At 50.7% G+C, this 20894-nt stretch overlaps 1 protein-coding gene across 3 annotated transcripts in view; it reads left to right on the top strand.

Moving 5' to 3' along the window:
• Positions 1-827: 827 nt before the first annotated feature.
• The window catches only part of CXXC5 (CXXC finger protein 5), a 105325-nt gene continuing 85258 nt past the window's right edge, over positions 828-20894 (top strand). For 2 of the 3 annotated variants that reach the window (XM_032777703.2, XM_032777701.2), the window contains exon 1: positions 982-1382. The gene's annotated coding sequence lies outside the window, so the exon portion shown is untranslated. The other variant, XM_032777702.2, reaches the window with a different exon arrangement.

Below are 20894 nucleotides of genomic sequence, written 5' to 3'. Positions count from 1 at the left end.
TGCGTTCTGAGTCCGAGCAATCTGAATCGATTGAGGAAAGCTAAACCCTCAAGCTCCTTCTCTCACACACATCTGTATCTACATCTTATAATAATAAAAAGGATCTTCAAAGTTTAGCACGAGTACCACAAGTGGTCTGTTGAAGTATTTACACCTCTAAGGAACCACTGGGAAAACCTTTATTCATAAAAGAAAAAAAAAGGCTTCACAATGAATCAGCCCATGTGCTGGAAATATTTTGTGGCGAAGCACAAGGAACGTGTTTTCACCAGGAAGCAGCGTGAACCTCAGTATTATACCAACCCCCTCCCCCCCAGGGGAAAGTCCCGAACGGACCAGTTTAACAAAGCCCCAAATAAAAACCACATCGCCCCCGAGAAGGAAGCCCGGCTGGGCTAGCACCTCCCCAAGCCAGCTTGCTGAACGCGGCTGGGCAAAGTTTCGCATCTTACTTTGGGGTTTGTTTTTATTTTGTTTAAAGGGGAAGGACGGTGAGAAACTAAAAGTTGCTTTCCAAGGTGGTGGCGGTGGTGGTGGAACAGAAGGCGAGAGCAAAAAGAGGGAGCGCAGGAGACAGCGAGGGATGGCAGCGGGTTTGGGGACCGGCATGTGGCCAGTGGGAATGCAGCAGCGGCAGCCTCGGTGCAAGTTAAACAGATAATAATCAAAGCGATTGCATAAAAACCTCCTTTGGAGGCGGCTCGGCGCTGCCTGCTGGGCTCCAGGACTTGCCCCGGGCGGCGGCTCACTTTGGGGCTGGTTGCTGGGGGGGCGTGGGGAGAAGCCTGCGCTCAGCACGCAAAAGAGCAGGGCCAAGGGAGCGAGGCGGAGATGGCAGAGGAGGCGGCAGTGGGCAGCCGGCGAGTCGGTCCGGTCCGGGTTTTGCCGGCAGCCCCCTGGCAGCAGCAGCAGCAGCAGCCCTATGCAATGTGGTTCGGCTGTCCATGTACTTCCAGAACGAGGAGGGATGTAGAGGTGGGTTTGCGGGAAAGGAGACGCTGCCTTGGAGGAGAGACCCCCCCCGAACCCCTTCACTTCTTTTTTTTTTCAATTTCCCATTGTGAGCCCCCCCATGCACGCGACCCTTTGATCTAGGCGCTGCAGCCCTCCCCGCCCCACTGATTTACCCCGCCGCCCCACAGGAGGGGAGGGAGACAAACCCCCTCGCCTTGTAAAGAGATAATTTTTTGGCAGGTGTTAATTTTTTTTTGCATGCTCTGGATTTGGCTCTTTAATCCGGCCGGCGACAGCTCGCGCGCACACACACACACACGCACTGCCCTGGAGTGGTGGTGGCTGCAGCTCCCATCCCTCCCTTCTCCTCCTTCCTCCCCCTGCCGCTGCTGCTTCTCCTGCTCTTGCTCCGGATCGCTCTTCCTCCGGTAGGTGCATGAGAGTGAAAAGGCCTCTGTGCTCGCTAAATATGCAGATGCATTCACGGGCGGCGGAAGAGTTGGGGGAAAAGTCTCGGGAAAAAGTTTGCCCTGTAATTTCCCTTCCGTTCAGGTGCTGATCAGTGGCCCAGGAGAGAGGGGGCAGATCCCCCTTCGCTCCCACCCACCCCCTTATCCCTAACCCCCCTCGTTCCTACCTCCGCCGGGATGGAGAGGTGCTGCAGAAGGTTGGTCTCAGATCAGTGGGTCTAGACAAAAAGAGGGGATTTTTTTTGGGGGGGGGAGGATGGTATCCTCCACGGGAGATGACCCGTGAGTTCGCCCCAGCCCGGCTGGCACCAGGGGTCCCTGGAGCAGAGACAGAGACATCCCGGCGTAAGGGGTGTTAGGCACCCTCCCACACTTTCCTTTTAAAGTCCCCTCCAAAGGGAAAGTAATCGACTCCCCCCGCCCGAGTCTTCCTGGTTTGGGTATTTTTTGCGGGGTGAGGCAAACCCCACGCACTGCGATTGGAAAGACACCGGGAAAAGTGACCAGTCCCGTGTGTGTGTGTGTGTGTGTGAGATCTTGTAAGTCCCAGATCGCTGCTGCTTTATTGGGGTTGCTGCCGGGAGCATTGCGGGGGGCGGGGGTTGTTGTGGCGGCCGCGACGACGGGGCGTTTGCTTAATGAGCAAAGTTTTGTTTGCAATATTGAAATTGTCCTTCCTGCCCCCCCTTCCCTCCCCTCTTGAGTGAAATTATCCGGAGGGGGAAATGGGGTGGGAAATGTCAGTTTCCAACGCGGGGCGGTGGCACGGTGGCTGCAGCCAACCCCTCTATCTCAGGACGCTGCATTATTGATCAGGAGCCCAACCCCTCCCTATCTAATCACTGGTTTGTTTCCCGGGTTACAATGGTGTCTGAAAGCAGCAGGCTGGCTCTAGCTGACCCTTCTGCTTGTGTGAGCCGCGGATTAGAGCGGCGCCCGCTAGCGCTGCTGCAGCTCAGGGGCTGTCAGCAATTCCTAGCCCTGCTTTCCAGGGGCTGGCGATTCAGCAAACAAACCCAGGCCGCCCACCCTCCCTCGCCTGCCTCCAACTTGCCATGCAGAGCCTGGCGCTGCTGGGGAGAGGGAGGGGACGGGGAGCAGCATAAGGGCGGCTGGGGGCCAGACTTTGGGTTTTCCCGGCTTTAATTTGCCTTCAAAAAAAAAAAATCTCTGGAGGAAGAGGATTTGGGGCAGAACAGTGTTCCCTGGGCTGATCTCTTTTTCTTTTCTGTAGCTCAGAGGGTATTCAAAGTCTTGTTCAGAGTTTTCTACAGGTTTTTGTTTTTTTTAATATATAAGCAACAGGAGGACTGAGTTTGTTTCATTTATTTTTAAAGCAAATTTTGCATCCACAGAGTAGCTGAAATCCATCTGTTTTGTTGCTGCCCATTTTAGTTTTGTTTCCCAAACTGCAGTCAGTGAGGGATGACCAGCGTGCGGGATGCGCGGCTCACTGGAACTGAGCCATGTGTGACAAGTAACTTAAGTTTTTTTTTAACCAAGTAATATTTTCCCCCCCACTTTGCCTTTGAGTCTGTAATATGCAATTCGTAGTGGAGCTCACTCCCCCTGTATTTGATGTGTGAGCACTGAACATACACTGAGAATAAAAGATTAAATGGAAGCAGACGATTGCAATGTACAATGTGTAATTTATCTAATACGCATCCACAGCGCACGCTGCTAGCTGTAAAGCGGTAGTGTATTTTGCAAATGATTTACTGTACTGTTGATTATTATACAAAACTCGGCTCAATCTTAGCTCAACTCATTGAGGCCCAGTGTTATGTCCTACAATAACCAATGCCCTTCCCATTTACCCAGTTGTTTGGTTTGGGTCCTTTAATTCTTTGCTCAAATGAGCAATTAAAAAGGAAGTGCTACTTATTCTGGGTCCTAAACATAAACAAAGCTGTACATACGTCCAGTGATAACAGATCCGATGTATGCAGAGCTCCATGTGACCCTGATCCAGCAATCTTTGCTCCCATGAGTAGACTCCTTGGAGAGGATGAGATGACTGGTGTGATTTGAGGACTACTTGAGGGAGTAAAGGATCCATGCCCCCTTAGTTGTAGGATACCTGGGAAATACCGTGTTTTAAAAGAACTTAATGGTTGGGATTGCCCCATGTGTAACCCACTGAATTAGAATGTAGGGCACATTTCTTATCACTGTGCAGCCTGAAAGATATATTGCATGCAAGGGGTCGGGGCTGGATCTTGCACCACTGAACTCAATTGCAGTTGTGTTACTGATGCCTTTGGGAATAGGCCCTGATATGACAATGTCAGTGGTCCTTTAATGGTTTCCCTGCCTGGCTTTTCCAGGCTCCTTGGACCCCTTATTCTGTCACGGGGACACTTCCCCACCTTCACATGCTGTTGCACCTTTTAAAAAAAAAGTTCTTAAATTGCTGGAAGAAACACAAAAGCCTAAATTTCCAGCAGCTGCTCCCGCAAAGTCACCCATGAACTTCCATGCTTATGCATGCAGATAGGACCCTGTGACTTCAGATCAGGTAGCTGCCTATTCAGGAGGGTGGTTAGGTGTTTTTCTCCCTGATTTGCCTGTCCCAGTGTGGGATTTATTACAAATGCACCCATAGCACCCGGGAGTGAAACTTTGACCTGCAGGCTACTTCCGTACAAGGAACTGCTTTAAGTAATTGTGTGGGGTCCAGCTTAAACCCACCAAAGCCAGGAAATTCAGAGCTCAGACTGCAACTTCATTGTTAACTCCAACCCTGTTTATCCCCTCTGTGTGCTGGAGGATTCCCCAAACACTGGGTGGTCTTCTATGTTGCACCTAGGCACAGGGAGAACTTGGGCTGACAAAGGTCCCAGCCTGAATATATTTGCTTTCACTTAGTGCTACTGTAAGTGGGTTTTTTCCTTTTGTTTATTTGTGTGAGGTTTTTAAAAATGTTCCAACAGTTAAATAGCTTTGCTTTAATGTGCGCTTTGAAAGAAGCATGAGCCATTGAAATTGAAGGCCAAATAGCAAGGATTTTGCCTTTGAGATGTTGACTAATAGAAAAGCAGACCCGAGTTTTTCCTTTGGCGTGTAAAGTACCCTTTAGTTAGACATAGAAAACAGAGTGCTGCTTTCCAAAAAATTCCTTTCCTGAAAGATTGTACATGGTGTCGCCTTTTGAAAAAAATGACAACAACAAACAGTCTGGGCGTTTAGACCTTGATGAGAACTCTCAGTGCAATGTCAAAAACAAATCGGCTTCTTTAGTGCCTTATTGAGCACAAAATCTTTAAGTGTCGTTCTCCAAGGCTTCTGCCCACATTGGCGAGGCAGAGAGAGGCGGGTTTAGCTTCCTTTGCTGCCAAGTGTAAATTTATTGCTTGATTTTAGTAGTGTCCCCCTACGGAATTGGGAGCTGTTGGTAACATTTACTGTGTTCCCCTGCCATGGGAATGTCACTTAAATCCAAGTAGGCACCATTGTGTGCGTGTATGCATAGATAGCCTTATAGACTCAATGATCCGATCTCCAGAGGTTTTTGGGGGGTTAACCCATCAGAGCGTGATAATAAAAATAAACTAACACAAGAAGCGCCTATAGCTTTCTGCTGGTGAGGGTTGACTTGGCTCTGTGTGTTTGAAGTTCTAGTCGATGTACTTCCTCTGCACATTAAAGCTGACAAAGTGGCTTATGAGGAAATGACAGTTTAAAGCGCCGGACAAATGAAATTGACATAGTAAATGTTCAGAATCATTTGAAAGTTCGGCTGATTCCATGAATGAAACTCGCTGAATGAACTTGCGTGGGAGTTTTGTTTACTGGTGGCAAATGCAAAGTGCACATTGCAAAACGTGATTGCATACACTGGATTAGAGAGATAATAAAAGGAGATATTGGATGTGTCTGCATTGGGCTAAACAAGGGCATTTGAAGCATGCAGAGGTTATCGAATGGGGAGTGGGAAGGGGAGGAGGCGTTGGTGGTGCAGGCAGTGTGTGTGTGTGTGTGTGTATTGTGTGTGCAAGGGCTTTGTACAATGTAAAACTTTTTGAATGGATGCATGCATATATCATTCACAGGTTATCACCGCTTTGGTGGGGAAACAGATGAATTGCTTGAGGCTTTGAGCCAAGTTGTTACTGACATGGACTTAAGGGCATAGATCTGAGGAGCAAAGGGACCCAGCTTTGTTTCTGGCAGATGCCACAAGGTTGACTTTGGTGCAATCGTGCCGGCTTATGCTAGCGCGGAGTTTGGGCCACGGTGCCTGTGAAATACCATTGGGCCGTGTTACACTCCAGCAGCGTGGGATACACTGAAGGCTGAGGACTGGTACAGCCAAAAGTGCATGTGTGACATTTAACTGGCTGAGGATGTATTTGCAGGTGCCTCTTTCCAAAAACCTGCTTGTTCCTCCTTGATAAAGGATGCAGTTGACATGAGTCATGCTTGAGGGGGATGCTGAAATGGGGTTTACTGTGATAGGGACTTGTCCAGTGCATCTCACAAGCGGCTTCTATCACAGAGGGGCCAAATTGTCCTCTCCCTAAGCAGGGGAAATGTCCGCTTTGGTTAAGTGTGTCCCATCCCCACAAACCTTGTGGCATCTCCTCCATTGGTTTTGGGGAATCAACCCCCCTGCCCACCCCATAGGTTGGGAGATAAACTCTTCTCCTAAGCAATGATCCAGAGAGAAGGCAGAGGGGAGCTCATGGCATTTCCTGATTTGTTCTCACCAGGGGCACTCTCGGGCCATGCGTTTGGAGCACGTGGGGACACGTGGCTGTAGGGTGACCAGACAGCAAGTGTGAAAAATCAGGACTGGGGATGGGGGGGTAATAGGAGCCTATATAAGGAAAAGACGCAAAAATCAGAACTGTCCCTATAAAATCGGGACATCTGGTCACCCTACACGGCTGTCTGTCGGTACCATCGTTCGTTCCTAAGCACAATGTGGTTTTCTGGTGGTTTCACTTCTGAGCTCCTCCAGTAGCACTTAGGGCCAGACCCCCAGCTGGTGTAAATCGGCGTAGCCCCACTGATGTCAGTGGAGATGATCTACACCCACAGAGGATCTGGCCCTTTGGCCCATTCTGATTTAAAAGCTTGGTAACACAGAGCAAGGCGAATTACAAATGAGAGGGTTGGAGGTTTTTTGGGGGCGGGGGGACTGATTGGCTCCAGGTGGGGAGACAGGGTCATATGGGGCTCCTCACCTCTAGGGTGCTGGTTCCAATCTGGCTCCAGTGCAGCAGTGAGTGGGAGCCATTTGGTGACCTGAGTTGACCGTGTTCTCAGCTGAATCCTAGCAAAGCAGGAGCCTGCCCCACAAAGAGACACTACTGCCAGGGGGGCTTGTCATTTTATTGCAAAATACCAGACAGATCACTGGCCTGATCATCTCGGTTACACCGGTGTTATGCCGTTGCCTTTAGCAGCATGGGTCACACCAGATTTACACCACAGTGGGGCAAGTTCTGCTGATATTTTGCTTCTTTCCCATGTGGTTTCTCCAAGGGCAGAGCCCCCAGAGGAGGGCTGAGTTTGGCAAAGGAGCAATGGAGGAATTGGGGGTTTACTGTGTGACATTAAAAGCTCTGAGCCAGACTCACTGCTGGTGTAAACCAGCGGAGTTCTGTGACGTTATGGAAGTGTGCCAGTTTACAGAAGCAGAGGATTTGGTCCCCAGCACCTTAGGTGCCATGGAAGGCCGTACCAGGGAGTGGATGAATTTGCTGCAGTGCCCACCCTGTGACTAAGCCAGACTCAGGGGTCTGAAGAAAGTGTAGGTGGTGGGGCGGAGGAGAAGGAGGGAAGGAGAAGGCCTGACTTCTGCTACCCTTACCTGATTTCCATTTACTCCACTCTGACTCCACTAATCTCAGTGCAGTTCCTCTTGATTGACACTGGTGTGCAGGAGAGCAGAATTGGGCCTATTGTGCCTGGAAGGGCCAGTCTGGAGCTTGAAAGCCAGTGTGAGCCAAGCCCCTGTGAGCGGTGGTGTCGGTTACTCTCCCTGGGCCTGCTTCTGCCATCACGCCACTGGATCCAGGCTCAAACCCTATATCTACCTTGGCCGGGCGGCATCTGTGGGGCAGCACAGGCACATAGCTCGTGCAGATGAGGCGTTTGACGGGTGTGCACACCGGCCCCCATTCTGGGCAGTGGTCTGGCCGCTTGAATCTGTTCTTGGGGGTGTAAAAAGGCTGGAGACCAGGCTTCATGTGGGTTTGGGCTGGGGGGTAGCAGATGTTGCAGGTGTGAGTGAAAACCTGGAGGGAGTGGTGCTGTGTTGCTGTATCTCTGGCTGCTACCGCCCCGGTCCCTTCCATTCCCATCCCCTGGGTTTGCAGACCTGCTGAATCTTGCGAGTGCCATCACTTCACCATTTACATCAAACCTGGATTTGGCCCCAAGGCTTTCCCAGGGGCTGCCCACCCCTTGGCTTTGGGGGCAGATCCTCCAGGGACCTGTAAGTCAGGGAGTCCATAGCACTACACCAGCTCACACTCAATGAAGAACTGGCCTGGCCCCCTTAGTGGGAAGTTTCCCTCCCGATGCAGGACAGGTTCTGGTGCTGGGATCCTTAGGATGGGCTGGGGGAACCTTTGGGAGCGAATGCTACTTTCAGGGTGAGGAGTCTTGAAACAAATCATGCCAAGCCGCCAAGATGGCTGTCTTGAGGCCAGTTCCCTGCTTACACCCCGCTCTGTCTGGGACCTAGCAGCAGGCATCTCCTCTGGCACTCTTCTACCTTTGCTATTCAAATGCCTTCCCTGCTTGGGAGACTCTGGATTTCCTGCTGGGCGGTGGTGTGGCTTTCCACACTATCTGGCTGCCACTCCATCACGCGCTTTGATGGCCACATTCAGGCTCACAATGAGGAGGCCGGAGCCAGCCCCCTCCAGTCTTGTTTCCCTCCCCCCCCCCGCCTTTCCTCCACCCTCCACACAGATCCACCACTCCCCTCCTCAGGAGGCTGTTTCCGCTGGGGCGGTGCTGACCTGCCCTGGTCTCTCCCCCACCCTCTTCACTGGTGGCAGATTTGTTTTCCCAAACCTGGGCACAGGAAGGACTCCTTGATTAAGTGTATTAATAGTTAAACTTTCGGCTCATAGCTTAAACTCACCAGACCACGAAAAGCCTCCATCGTGTTTACTCATGCTCTGGTGCTCAACAAGAATATAGTGCTGAAGCTTTCCTCTACCCCCGCCCAACCCCGCTTCAACTTCGAGGAGAGAGGGGGCCTTTCTGGCGCTTTTCGCCCCCAGAGGACCCCGGATCTGGGGGCAATCCCAACTTTTCCTGTTGGGTCCCTCTCCAGCTCTGCGAGCTTTGGTGACAGAGGTGGAAACTGAATTCCTCCCTTGGCCAAAGGAGCATTTAACATTTCCCCCTTTCGCTAGTGCTTTGAATCCTTTTTTCCCTTAATGGAAACCTAAATTATCTCCTGTTGGAGCTGGGCAGGTCCGATGGGACTGATCTTAACCCCTCTTTGATGAGCCTGTTTTCCTAGTGACACCCGGCTCCATTGAAATTTACCTCCTGTGGAGTGGAGAAGGATGATTGATTGTTAAGCCAGTGATGCCCCAGGATCCGGTCCCCATTGTGCTCCACGCTGCACAGAGTAAGAGACAGTCCCTGCCCTGATTTGCTTACTGTCTGCATAGACCAGACAGACAAAGGGGGAGGGAGGACGGACAAGGTGTAACATACAAGAAGGGAGGCAAATGGCCTCTTAGATCAGCTTTAAGTCTGGTGGGAGATGGAGGGAGTGGGGAGGTTGGAGGGGCTGAGTTAACAGGCCTGGGGGAGGTGGGGAGGACTGGCAATGTTGATGTGGGTAGGGGAGGTGGGAATGAGACTGCAGCATAGGGGCTGGGAGGGCAGAAGATAAGAGGTGGTTGAAGTAGACAAACAATCAGCAAATAGTGGAGGGGTGGGGGGAAGCAGCCCCTTTCCCTAACCAGCAAAGCCCTTATGCCTCCAGAGAGGGAGGAAACAATGGAATCTGCTCACAGCTTTGGGGTCCAACTCCAAGGTGACGTGGACAAGGGGCAGATCCCAGGGCAGCCAGTGGACGTTAGGGGGTCAGCAGGGCCTGTGGCAGATCTCACCCCCCGTGGCAGCAATCGGTGGCGACTGCGCCGATGCCAAGCCAGGTAGCAGCAGCATAACAATGGTGTACATGAAGCGAATCCGGCCCAAAGGGCTGTGAGCCGGTATGGCTTGCGTCTCATTCGGAGCTGCGGTTAAAGGAGGGGAAAATTCTTCGCAATTCTTGTGCTCATTGCTTCTCTGCCCATGCTCCGGCATGTTGGGGCAGGGCGTGCTTCCCCGCCTGTCCACCCGTGCTGGGTGTTGCCTGGGCGAGCTGGCTGGGCAGGGCCTTGGGAGCCAGTGGTAGCTTCTCTGCAGATAAACGGGGAGCAAGGAACAGAGTGGCCTGTGTGGGGGAGAGCTGCGCTTGCTCGACTGGAAGGGATGGGCTTGATGCAGGATGTCACATGGGATGATCATCATGGTCCTTGTGGCCTTTCACCTATGATTCTCAGAAAGAGCTTCTCATAGGCCCAGGGTATCCTGTGTGCCCCGGCGCAGAGCAGCGTTGTTATGTGATGGGGAAGCCTAGCAGTCTTGAACTGGGGGACAGATTTCATTTATTGGGGGCAGGGGTTTGCAGAGGGTGAGCCCAGAATTCATTCATAGGGGTGTGGAGCAAAGTGGTGAGTTCAGTTATTGGGGGTGAGGGGAGAGCCCAGAATGTATTTACTCTGTGTCTGTGTTGGGAGGTGTCAGGATTGATCTGTTGGTGGGAGAGAGGAGATGTGATCCTGTAAATCAAACAGGTATGTGGTTGGGTTTTGTGTCAGTACGTCTTTCTCAGCCAGGCTATTAGGTTTAATCTTCAGACACGTATGTGTTATAGAACCTTTTGAGCCCATTTACCTGCCACGACTTACACATCACCTCTCAGTTAACCCTGCTCTGAGCTCCACGCACATCCCAGTCGGTGCAGTGCAGGGGACAGGAGGTGCTGCATGGTGTATCAGGCACATCCTTGAAAGTCCTCTCTTCTTGGGGTGCCTCTGGTCTTTGGGGACAGTGGGTATTGGCCTTGAGAGCATTGTCAGTTGTCACATGCCAAGCATTCTTTTCCCAGACTGCCCTCCCCTACGTTGGGGAAGCAGGCAGATGGCATTGCAGGGTCTTCTGTGACAATTCATATCAATGCACAGGGCAGCCTGTTATTAGAAGCAGAAAAGGATTTTAAAGTCACAACTTTTTAAAGGAGCAAAATGAAGCAAAGGGGAACCCATGTATTCTATGAAAGTGGTTGGATCAGCCTACATACCACATTGGGCATTACTGAGGTTTGGACCACTCCAAAATTAGTTTTCAGAGATAAACAGAGGGCTTGATTCTGAGACACATACATCAGGTTTACCCCATTGCCTTAATTAGAGTTATTCCTGATCTATACTGGAGCAAATAAGGTCAGAATGAGGCTTGGTATGTGAAAAAGTGATTCCCCTAGCAAACATGCTGCAGAATTGCTTTAATCTATTTTCTTCTGGGTCTCGTGGCTTGTAATCTCTCCTCTCATTCCATATTTTTCTTCTCTTTTTGTCTGTCACATAGTCAGTGATCTTTCTTACCCAGCTTCCTGGACCCATCTCTGTCTCATCAAAGGGCGCTCCTTTTGTGCTTTGCCTTGATTGGAAAGTGTAATCCTTTCTGGATAATTAATACGAAGGCTTTAAAATGTTTGAAAAGTGACACTGAAAGAGGCTCCTGCATCTGTCCCATTGATTCTATCTTAGATGTACCCATTTTACAAATAAAAAGGTTTTTTTCCTAGTCTCCAGCCCTGCAACTTCCCCTGGGATCTGAGAGTCAAGCTGGGTTCTCCCCTTCCTGTGTATCATTACTCGGAATCATAAAGTGCTTCTTTAACAGGCCACATTCTGGATTCCTTCACGCTTACGCGGTGCTACTAAAGGCACAGCTGCCAATCAGGATATAATTTGGCCAGAAAAATCATTGTTATTGAGAATGGTGCATCAGAAGGGAAATGCTACCTTTTTATGTGTCAAGTGAGAAGATTTCATATGGGATCTATGAGCCAACAAACATGGCTACCCCGATGCCATTTTTACAGTCATATGTCAGAGAGAGCCCCACTTGGTAGAAAATATCGTCACTGCATTGCAAACAGTTGGAACTTCTGGTTACCACTGATGTAGCTAGATTGTGAGCACAGGACTCTGGGGGTTTATAATGTCCTCCTTTCCTCCTCTCCCTCTCTGGATGATGCTTATGCTGGGATGTTGCATCTTCCCATTTAAGCTCTTAGAAGTCATAAAAGTTAGAGATGGAAAAGAACCTAGACCACTGAATCTGTTTTTTGTCAAGATCAAGCGCTGGTTCTCCAGCTGGAGAACGTAGTGGGTAATACATGTCCCTGGCACGTCATTGTGAGACATGGAGCCTTCCATTTCTATGTCACGGGTCAGAGCCATCTGAGGGGCTTGATTCTGCTCTCACCTATGCCAATTTTCCAGTGGTGTAACTCCACTGACGCTGTTGGAGTGATTCCTGATTTAATGAGCTGTGGGAACAGAATCCGCACCTGAAAATCATTTCTGGGCCCCACTGGTTGGTGGTTGAGGTTACAACTGGCAAACTAGATTTGAATTGCCAAGATATTTCTACAGGGGGCCTAGAGATGCATGTGATCTTATCCCGCCAGCCATGGATCCAGTTCTGCTCACAGGTGTAAATCCAGAGTAACTCCACTGAGCGCTATGGATTTGCTTCAGATTTATGCCAGCGTAACTGAGAGCAGAATTAGGCCCAGTAATTTTTAGACCCATTTGGCCTGGTATAAGCCTGCACAATGTCATTGCAACGAATAGGAATTGCATCCACATGCCCCAGGACTGATTTTGCCCCAGTGCGCTGAGGTCTTGATGCACTCCCATCCTGGCCTCTGGCCTCCTTTGACTTTTCTTGAGTTTCCTTAAGCGCAGCTTTTAAAATCCTTGATTAGCATGATGTCAGATGGCCATCTAGCAATCCAAGCAAGTGATTCCCTCAGCACTTAGGTGGTGGCTGTATGATGTTTGAATTTGAGCCTTTAAATCTTGTCTGGCCTCAGCAGTTCCCATTCCAGTTCATCATGATTTTCAGTTACTTTTCAGACTTCTTTTTCTTTAATTTTGTGTTCTCATTCCCAGACCTTTCCCGCAGTTCTCAGTCATTCTCCACCTCACCCTCCCATATGATGGGTGTTGCTTTGCTTTTGCACATACCCTGGCTTTCAGATGTCTCCTTCAATCCTAATCACCCACCTCTTGTCTCCATTCCAGCTGCTGATGTTCTCCACTGGGAGTTTCTCTTTTAAACACGTTCCTCCATTCTTTTCCATTCCTCTGTTATTTAACCTGTCATTCACCTCCATCACGTATGCAGTAGATGCCTCTATCCTTCACCCTGATCATTCTTTTGTCTTCTCTGTGAGACTGTGCATATCTAATGCTCCTTCACTATGGACGTTCTGAGCTTTTTCCTGAATGCTGCTGGTTCTGCTGCTCTCAGGACGTTCCCGGTGCTGACTTCCCAGCCCTACCGTTAGATGTGGGTGTGAGCTGAAATGCTTCCATTAGGGTTTTCTCTTGACTCTTTCTGTATGGGCTTCTTTAATTTGTTAGTTGCAGTCTTGCATCTGTAATTGCACTGAGCAAACACGTCAGTGCCTGATTCTTGCTGTTCAGTGGTTTTGATTTTAGAATATGGTTTACATGTAGACTAGAACTCTCAGGGTGTGTTAGTTTTTCAAGGATTTCTGAGTTATAAGGGACAATTTGGTATTGTCAGTAACCAGTGCACAAAAAGGATCATATTTACTGGTGTAAATCAGTGCAGCTCCTTTAGCTTCAGTGGTGTGCTGCTGATTTACATCAGCTGTGGCTCTGGCCCTGTGTATTCAAAGTTAGGCCTGTATTTGACTTTTCAGTGCCCTAGAATGTCACCCAACTACTGCATTTCTGCCCCCTTGGTTCATGTGCAGCTGCTGTACCCTGTGGGCCCTGCTCATCTCACTAGCTAAGCAGGATCAGGCTAGGTCAGCTCATGGAGGAGAGATCTCCAAGGAAAGCCCATGCTGCTGCTGCTGGAAGTGGTGTTTTTGGTTCAGTAGATGGGGTGATCCCCCTTGGGGTCACTAGGGAAGAATGAACGTCCAAGGTGCTGTCTCCTGGATGAAATGGAAACTTGAGGATCTGATTTCTGTGGTCATTAAAGGGTTGGTGTTGCTTTTAGATTCACAGAAGGGACCATTAGATCATCTCATCTGACCTCCTGTGTACCACCGTCCATCCCATTTCAGCCAGTTACCCCTTTATTGAGCCATATAACATGTGTTTGGCTGAAGGATCTTCCAAACAGGCAGCCAGTCTGGAGCTGAAGAGATGGAGAATCCACCACTTGCCTTGATAGTTTGTTCCAGCAGTGTGAGTAAGGGCCTGTCTACACTACAAAGGCTTTGCTGGCACAGCCGTACCAGTGCAGCAATGCTGGAAGAGCCCTCTGGTGAAGACGCAGGTTATACCGATGAAAGGAATTGGCTTAGGTAAACCACCTCCCCTGCTGACATCAGCTGTTTCCGGCTAAGTTTAAGGATTTTTTGTGCTGGTATAACTGTGTCTACACTAGGGCTTTTGCCATGTAGCTATGTCAGGCTGGGGGTGATTTTTTCACATGTCTAGCTGACATAGCTATGCCACCTAACTTTGTAATGTAGACCTGTGCAAAGCCCTTAGAAAACGTCCTTGATCCTCAAAATAACAAACACATCTTCATGGCGTGAGTGAAAAGCCTGCAGGAGCTAAGTATGAAAGGCTCAAAGCAGGGAAGATTGGAGGCGGGTGCCACTAACGGGGCACAGTTAAGGCAGTTTGAGTATCTTAACTGGATTTTCATTCTTTCCCATGTTTGGTTTCATTTAAATTTCACCTTAACTCTGAATGTGCTGGGTTTCTAGGGATTTTTTGTTTTGAGAATGACAGTCTTCCTATAAATTACAGGATCTGTGCGCTCCAACTCACCAGAATTGTATTAGGATTTGATGGACGGCGTGGTAGCCTGCTCAGCTGTTGGCAGAGCCAGCCTAGAAACAGAATGGGAAAATGTGCTTTTAAAAAGTTTATATGTATATAAAAATGATATTTGGGAGTGAGGGAATGACTGCTACTTGGAAGTTCGGCATCTGTTGCCACTCATCAGCATCCCAGCTGTGGGAGCCCTGGAGAGCTTTGAATAGAGCATAGAAACCCCACTGAGTCCTTAGTTGCACCCTAGATCTCAAAGCTCTTTACATTATTGTGAGCCTGTTTCACAGCTGCGGAAACCAAAGCACAGAGAAGGCAACTGACTTGTCCCGGGTCACACGGTGAGTTGGCAGCAGTGGGGCCATAGCCCCATCGATTTTTTTTAGGCCATCCCCCTGTTTGATTTTGATGAGGGCTTTTGCTTAAAAACTGCCATTATGGTGGCTCAGAGCAAGGAGGTAAGCCCAGCCCTATCCATTTGGCTATGCCACTTTTATTGTACCTAGAGAGCCAGGGGCAGTGTAGTTCCATTGACCTCAGTGGCGATTCGCTGGTTTACACTAGATGAGGATAGGGTGACCAGGAAAGTCTGGTCGAAAAGGGGAGATCTACTGATCGGATACCCAGTGTCCGGTTCCTGTGGTCGGAGGAGGAGGGGAGGTGGTGAGTCATCACCTGCTCTAGCCCCCACTCGGCTGGGGCTACTTTCTGCCTGTGTTGGGCAGCTGCAGCTCCCTGCCCTGGCTCCGCAGGCGAGGCCCTCCTGACCCAGGTGCGGTGGGGGTGGGGGAGAGGGGAAAAGCAGCACGCGACAGAGGGGAGAGGGGAAGAGACGTGGACAGAGGATAGGGCCTTGGGGGGGAAGAGGCGAGGCAGAGAGGTTCCGGCTCTCCTGCTGGAGTGTCTGTTTTTTAAATATTATCAACTTGGCAACCCTAGATGAGGATCTGGCCCAGGACATACAGTCCATGCATTTGTAACCCCTGGTGAGCGGGGGAATGCGTAATACACACTCAGCATGGGTGACACGGTTGCATACGTCATGTGAAGGAAATGCTGGACAGGTCAGGGCGGCAGGAAGCAAATCCATACTGTCTGTGTTGTCTCCTCCTCGCTCTATGGCTGCTCCCACGGGAGAACAGGCCAGCCCTTGGGGACTACATTTTCCTTCCTCATCTCTCCAGGCTCTGCAGGAGAGCTCCTGGGGCAGGAGCAGCTCCAGGGTGTGTGCCCACCTGCATGCTATCTCCACTGTGCCCTAAGCTGTTGCCTGGCTGGCACCTGAAGTTGGGTCCATCTCTGCATGGCTCTTCCCATAGACAAGCCTTTTGTTCTTCGTTTCTGGAGACTTTTGACCTAGTTACTATAACCTCTGTGAATGAGTGAAGACTGCTGTCTCTGGGTGGCATTGTTGTGGTTGCCCTCTGCTTTACCTTCTTCATCTCACTAATCTGATGACCAGAAAGTATTCAAAGCATTCCGAATATGGGTTCATTGTCTGGCTCTTTGCAAAGCACAAGAAGGATTTCCTGGGACCATTATTCAGTAAGGCTATTTATATTCCCTGCTGTGTGTGTATGCCACAATATAGAATCATATCACATGCTGGGTTTACATTTGAAATTACCCGTGCAGTTTCAGTGTTTGTGCATATAAATCAGGAATTGCATGCACAAATCATTGGCTCTGGTTATTTGTGTGCCTGATTGCAGTAAATGCACATGCAAATCACACGCAGTGTATGCTTTGTCTTTTAACAATCAGGCCTGTTTTCTATGTGACGTGCTTGTCTGTTAGATGCAGCTATCTACTCTGTATTGAGCGTGGTACTTTGTTGCTCAAAGGCCATGTTCTGCACAGGGGTTTCGGCATATGCACCAGGGAGAGTTCTGATGCAGAGAGCTTCTCCCCCAGCACCTTGCGACCCTCCTGCCATGCCACTACTGGGGCTAGACCAGTGGTGGGCAACCTGTGGCCCATCAGGGCAAGCCACTGGCAGGCAACCAGATCGTTTGTTTACATTTGCATGGCCATCTGTAGCTCCTAGTGGCTGCGGTCCGCTGTTCCCGGCCAATGAGAGCTGTGGGAAACGGTGGCCAGGCCTGCACCACTTCCCGCAGGCCCCATTGGCTGGCAATGGTGAACTGTGGCCATGGGGAGCTGCAGGAGGCCATGCAAATGTAAACAAATGGTCTGGTGGCCAGCCAGTGGCTTGCTCTGATAGGTCGCAGGTTGCCCACAGCTGGGCTAGATTCTGCCGCTGAGGGGCACGAAGGAGCTGGAACACCACTCCCCCTTCTGAGCTGGCACAGTGATGGCACCCCCTGGTGGTCTCCAGAGACACTGTGCTGTTTCAGCACACTCCTGAGCTGCCCCACCTCCCACAATGGGGCCTGTGGTCTACACTTCCATCCAACCCACCATAGGTGTCTTTATCTAGGGCACCAGGGAGCCGCCCCTGAGAAGTGCTGCAGCTTTGCACTCTTTAGAAGTGCTGCCTTTATCCTAGGCAGTTAGTGTATTGCAGCCAATCCATGGGCTTTCTGTGCATCCTTTGTATGAGAATGTAAATCTCTTGTGACGTGGGGATCAGAGGACAAGTCAGAGTCTTCAGATGGGGTCCCCTGGTTTTGGGCACTAAGTGTCCAGTAAGAAACAATCCTGGACCCAAAGAGCGTATGATCAAGACAGACCAAGGAGAGTCGTTCCCAATTTCAGAGAGGGGGAACTGAGGCACAGAGATAAATGACTTGCCCGTGTCACATAGGGAGGCTGGGGCAGAGCTGAGCATTGAACTAGATCTCCTGGCTGGTCCCTTAAGCACAGGAGTCTCCTGGCTCTCTGGATCAGGTGAAATGGCACAGGCGGGGGGGGGGGTGTTCAGCCCCTAACAGACTAGGAAGAATTCACCCTTCACATGCACAGTGTCCCAGACTCAATAGGCAGGAGATCTGTCCTATGCTAAGGGCTCTGCCTTTCCTTTCTCCTTTTTCCTTCTGCTGCTCTGGGTCTGACCTCCCTCCTACTCCCAAGCCTATCCTTCTCCTTTCCCGTCTTTCCCAGCCGTGCTGCCTTTCTTTGCTCCATGGTCAGTTGCAGAATCAACTTGTCTGCTTGCCTGGGCTCCTCTCTGGCCTCCTTGAACATGACTGCCTGCCCTGACTCCATGTCCTCTCCTAACATCACCCCCTTGCTGCACGGTACTTCCTCCAGGTTCTTGACAAAGCGAGTGCAAAAAAGGTAGTCCTAATGCTGATCGTTGCAATGCTCCAATACTCACCTCCCTCCTTCCCAAACTATTAGCACTCACAAGGAAACTGGGTCTTTGATTCCAAGCTAGCCCTTTATCCACTCAAGTAGCTCACCCTCTATACCGTACTTACTGACCTTGTAGATTAGTCTTTTGTGCGGCACGCTATCAAAAAGCATTTCTCATGTCTACGGCTTCCCTCATCAATGCTCTTTATCACAGCTTTGAAAACTTCATTCTGATTTGTTAGACACCCTTACCCTTTTATGAAACTGCTAATTAAATTATCACTCATCTATGGGGTTCTTCCTGCTGCTGATCAGGGGAAAGATTTGGAGGTTATTGTGTGCATGCGTTGGAATATTATGGAGACAGCAGCAGGAAAACCAGTCAGGAGACTGATTTGTTAGAGAAAAAGTGTAGCATGCAAAATAAGAGACACTGCTGTCTTATCAGACCCTTGTTAGATACCTAGCAAGAACATCATGCTGGTTGGATAGCATGCCACAGGCAGGGGATTGCTGCCATGGGGAGGGTGCTGCCCTGGGGAGGGTACCAGGGCTGACACCAGGTATGGCAGAACAGAGGAGTAAGGAAAGGGTTAAGGGAAGTGAGGTTAGTTCCTGGTAGAAAAAGGGGCATTTGGCCTCCAGTCTTGCTCCAGGTGGAGTGAGTGGCACTGCTCTCGTTGACTTAGCTGGAGGCAGGATCAGGCCCTGAGAGAGATGTTCAGCTCAGGAATGGATCAGTACAGTTGTGTGCTCCAGAACCAGGGGACGCAGGGCCACTGCTGCTGTCAGTTACTGTGGTGTCCATCGGCAGAATGCTGTTGGCTTGAGTGCTGCCTCTCTGGATTTACACCGCCAGAACTGAGATCCGGATCAAGGCTCTCATCTCTGCAACTTGGGCAGAGCATATCATCACAGGGATAAGGCTTTTGCGAGGGCAGGGGGACAGCTGAATTACAGAGGCGTTGGGCCAGTCGCTGGGGCTCCATCAGAGCCACTGGCACGGCAGCACCTGGCACCAGGTGAGGATCACCCTGGGTCCGCTCCCCGTACCAGAGGGCCTTGGCTGGAGGCTTCCTGTGTGTGGGGGTGAGCAATGTTGCCTCCTAGTGGTTGGCCCACAGAGAGGCTCTGGACCTGCTAGAGGTGTTCACGAAGGGAGTTCTGCCTCGGCTCAAGTGGGTGAGGCCTGTGTATTTGGCAGGCCTGACTCCCTGGGGGGATTTGCCACCCATTGAAGGCAGGTAAATTCTGGGGCATACCCAAGGGAAGTGTGTCCCTTCTTATATGTGCCCCTTTAAATCTCTGTCTCAGCACTTGATGCCTTGTGTTGCTAATCATTGTGGGGATCCCACTGCCCCATCCCTTGGTGCAGATATTGGGGTGGGGGGGGTGAGAGGGCTAGTTGCTAACCAGCTAGGTTTATCTGCCTGCTCCCCTGAATTAGCATCATTTGCAAGATCTACCTGGAACCAGAATCCTTCTCCAAAACCTCCTCCGCCCACCCCAGTGCTAATGGCCAGCTCTGCGCCGCGCCCCAAGCACCGAGCTGGAGGTGGGCAGCAGGGGACCTGGAGTTTGTCGAACAAACTGTTCCTGGCTCAGTTTCAGAGGCTATTTAAAGCAGGGGGTAAAAAAAGACTCCTGTCTGGTATGGGTTTTAAAAGGCTGGGTGCGCCAGCTCCAGGCACCTGGGGCACTAGCTGCACGTACGCACCCCCTACCCCCCTATTTACCCCAGCCTCTGCTCCAGCAGTCGATAAAATAGAGTGCTCTCCTAGCTGCATGGCTCCCTCCGCTCACCAGTGGCCACAGTGTAGGGGAAATCCATGCTCATTTCTCTGCAGCCACCCCCAAATGTGGTTGCTGGTTTCCTTGTTCCCCTCCCGTGTGGCAGGGTGGGGGGAGGCTGGGAAGGGGGTGGGGGATTGGTATCCAATTGCTTTCGGAGAGGGAGCAGGGTGCGCTAGCTGCTAGGATTGCTGCCCGCTGCCACCATTTTGTTTGGCTGGGGGAGCGCTGCAGCAGTGAGGCGTGCAGTGTTAGCGCCTTAATGAATCAGGACAGCTTGCAAATTCCAGCCTGCTGTGCCGGCCAGCGGGTCTGTCCAAGCGCGCGCTGTCTCGCCCGGTGAGTCTGCTCGGATCCTCACAGGGATGCTGACAGAATGATTTAGTCTGCACAGTTAAAAAAGGGAAAAAAAAAGAAAGTCATTGCGGCTCTGTGCAACAGGCCGGAGGGCTGGGAGGTGCACTGGGGAGAGCAGAATGCCCAGGGCGAGGCTGTCGCTTGCGGGGTCGTGGCTGTCTGTACAGATGTCTCGAGGGGCAGTTTGATTTCCCAGCTGGGCTGGCTGGCATGGAGGGGATTGGCTAATTCCCTCAGCTTGCCCCCCTATGGCACCAGGGAGCAGTGAGCTGGACTGATGGACCCCAAACTAGAGCAAACCTCCATGCCACAGAGGAAGGTGAAAACCTCCAAGGTCACTGAGCTGGGGAAAAATTCCTACCTGACCCCATATACAGCGATGAGTTAGATCCAGAGTCTGGGAGCAAGAGCCAAGCAGCTGAGAAAGCGATTGCTCAGAGCCCTGGCCTACCCCGCCTAATGTCTCATTTTCAACTCTGTTGCTTCAGAGGAAGGAGACCAAAAACCTCCACTGTGTGAGGGGGAAAACATCCCTTCCTGACCGTCGAGGTGGCTGGCTGACGCCCTGAAGCATGAACTTTAGGAACGTCAGACATAAAGCAGACGTGAGCCCCAAGGCTGCCAAACACTGCCCCCCACCCTCACCAGCTCTCTCTTAAAGACAATTAAGTTGTTTGTTTGTCTCCATAAATCCAGAACCTCACCCCTTTGGTGGTTAGAAACCTTCTTCTCATTTCCAGCCTGAATTTGGTCAGGGCCAGTTTATATCCATTTGTTCTTGTGCCACCATAGTCCTTCAGCTTCAGTAACTCTTCTCCCTGACTGGTTTTTACTCCCTTGTGCATTTTATAGAGCAGTCAGATCCTCTCAGCCTTATTTTTGTGAGACTAAACCAGCAAAGCTTTTCCAGTCTTGTCTCATAAGAGAGGTCCTCCATTCCCTGATCATCCCAATAGCTCTTCTCTGCACCTGCTCC

This window comes from Chelonoidis abingdonii, chromosome 7, assembly GCF_003597395.2.
Source record: "Chelonoidis abingdonii isolate Lonesome George chromosome 7, CheloAbing_2.0, whole genome shotgun sequence".
NCBI lineage: Eukaryota > Metazoa > Chordata > Testudines > Testudinidae > Chelonoidis > Chelonoidis abingdonii.
Note: the sequence above shows the minus strand (reverse complement) of the source record. Positions and strands in the feature narration are given on the sequence as shown.